The following is a 2500-nucleotide window of genomic DNA, read 5'->3' on the forward strand; positions in this document are numbered from 1 at the left end:
TTTGGCCTGTTTTTGCGTTGCGCGGTGACCGTCTTGAGCGGAGCAAAATGTCAGCCATCTCAGCACCCTGGAACCCCCCGGGTGGCACAGGGCTGGATGGGGCTTTCGTATAGCAGGGACGGTGCTGCCTCTCGCTTCGCTCGCTGTCCGCCGCTCGCCGCTCGCTCGCGCAGCCAAAAATGGCCAGTTTTGTCCCGTTTTTGGGCCGTTTTGGCCAGTTTTTGGCCTGTTCTTGCGTCGCGCGGTGACCGTCGTGAGCGGAGCAAAATGTCAGCCATCTCAGCACCCTGGAACCCCCCGGGTGGCACAGGGCTGGATGGGGCTTTCGTATAGCAGGGACGGTGCTGCCTCTCGCTTCGCTCGCTGTCCGCCGCTCGCCGCTCGCTCGCGCAGCCAAAAATGGCCAGTTTTGGCCCGTTTTTGGGCCGTTTTGGCCAGTTTTTGGCCTGTTCTTGCGTCGCGCGGTGACTGTCGTGAGCGGAGCAAAATGTCAGCCATCTCAGCACCCTGGAACCCCCCGGGTGGCACAGGGCTGGATGGGGCTTTCGTATAGCAGGGACGGTGCTGCCTCTCGCTTCGCTCGCTGTTCGCCGCTCGCCGCTCGCTCGCGCAGCCAAAAATGGCCAGTTTTGGCCCGTTTTGGCCAGTTTTTGGCCTGTTTTTGCGTTGCGCGGTGACCATCTTGAGCGGAGCAAAATGTCAGCCATCTCAGCACCCTGGAACCCCCCGGGTGGCACAGGGCTGGATGGGGCTTTCGTATAGCAGGGACGGTGATGCCTCTCGCTTCGCTCGCTGTCCGTCGCTCGCTGCTCGCTCGCGCAGCCAAAAATGGCCAGTTTTGGCCCGTTTTTGGGCCGTTTTGGCCTGTTTTTGGGCTGTTCTTGCGTCGCGCGGTGACCGTCGTGAGCGGAGCAAAATGTCAGCCATCTCAGCACCCTGGAACCCCCCGGGTGGCACAGGGCTGGATGGGGCTTTCGTATAGCAGGGACGGTGCTGCCTCTCGCTTCGCTCGCTGTCCGCCGCTCGCCGCTCGCTCGCGCAGCCAAAAATGGCCAGTTTTGTCCCGTTTTTGGGCCGTTTTGGCCTGTTTTTGGGCTGTTCTTGCGTCGCGCGGTGACCGTCGTGAGCGGAGCAAAATGTCAGCCATCTCAGCACCCTGGAACCCCCCGGGTGGCACAGGGCTGGATGGGGCTTTCGTATAGCAGGGACGGTGCTGCCTCTCGCTTCGCTCGCTGTCCGCCGCTCGCCGCTCGCTCGCGCAGCCAAAAATGGCCAGTTTTGGCCCGTTTTTGGGCCGTTTTGGCCAGTTTTTGGCCTGTTCTTGCGTCGCGCGGTGACCGTCGTGAGCGGAGCAAAATGTCAGCCATCTCAGCACCCTGGAACCCCCCGGGTGGCACAGGGCTGGATGGGGCTTTCGTATAGCAGGGACGGTGCTGCCTCTCGCTTCGCTCGCTGTTCGCCGCTCGCCGCTCGCTCGCGCAGCCAAAAATGGCCAGTTTTGGCCCGTTTTGGCCAGTTTTTGGCCTGTTTTTGCGTTGCGCGGTGACCATCTTGAGCGGAGCAAAATGTCAGCCATCTCAGCACCCTGGAACCCCCCGGGTGGCACAGGGCTGGATGGGGCTTTCGTATAGCAGGGACGGTGATGCCTCTCGCTTCGCTCGCTGTCCGCCGCTCGCTGCTCGCTCGCGCAGCCAAAAATGGCCAGTTTTGGCCCGTTTTTGGGCCGTTTTGGCCTGTTTTTGGGCTGTTCTTGCGTCGCGCGGTGACCGTCGTGAGCGGAGCAAAATGTCAGCCATCTCAGCACCCTGGAACCCCCCGGGTGGCACAGGGCTGGATGGGGCTTTCGTATAGCAGGGACGGTGCTGCCTCTCGCTTAGCTCGCTGTCCGCCGCTCGCCGCTCGCTCGCGCAGCCAAAAATGGCCAGTTTTGTCCCGTTTTTGGGCCGTTTTGGCCTGTTTTTGGGCTGTTCTTGCGTCGCGCGGTGACCGTCGTGAGCGGAGCAAAATGTCAGCCATCTCAGCACCCTGGAACCCCCCGGGTGGCACAGGGCTGGATGGGGCTTTCGTATAGCAGGGATGGTGCTGCCTCTCGCTTCGCTCGTTGTCCGCCGCTCGCCGCTCGCTCGCGCAGCCAAAAATGGCCAGTTTTGGCCCGTTTTTGGGCCGTTTTGGCCAGTTTTTGGCCTGTTCTTGCGTCGCGCGGTGACCGTCGTGAGCGGAGCAAAATGTCAGCCATCTCAGCACCCTGGAACCCCCTGGGTGGCACAGGGCTGGATGGGGCTTTCGTATAGCAGGGACGGTGCTGCCTCTCGCTTCGCTCGCTGTCCGCCGCTCGCCGCTCGCTCGCGCAGCCAAAAATGGCCAGTTTTGGCCCGTTTTGGCCAGTTTTTGGCCTGTTTTTGCGTTGCGCGGTGACCATCTTGAGCGGAGCAAAATGTCAGCCATCTCAGCACCCTGGAACCCCCCGGGTGGCACAGGGCTGGATGGGGCTTTCGTATAG

Source organism: Musa acuminata, unplaced genomic scaffold, assembly GCF_036884655.1.
Source record: "Musa acuminata AAA Group cultivar baxijiao unplaced genomic scaffold, Cavendish_Baxijiao_AAA HiC_scaffold_1136, whole genome shotgun sequence".
Taxonomy (NCBI): Eukaryota; Viridiplantae; Streptophyta; class Magnoliopsida; order Zingiberales; family Musaceae; genus Musa; species Musa acuminata.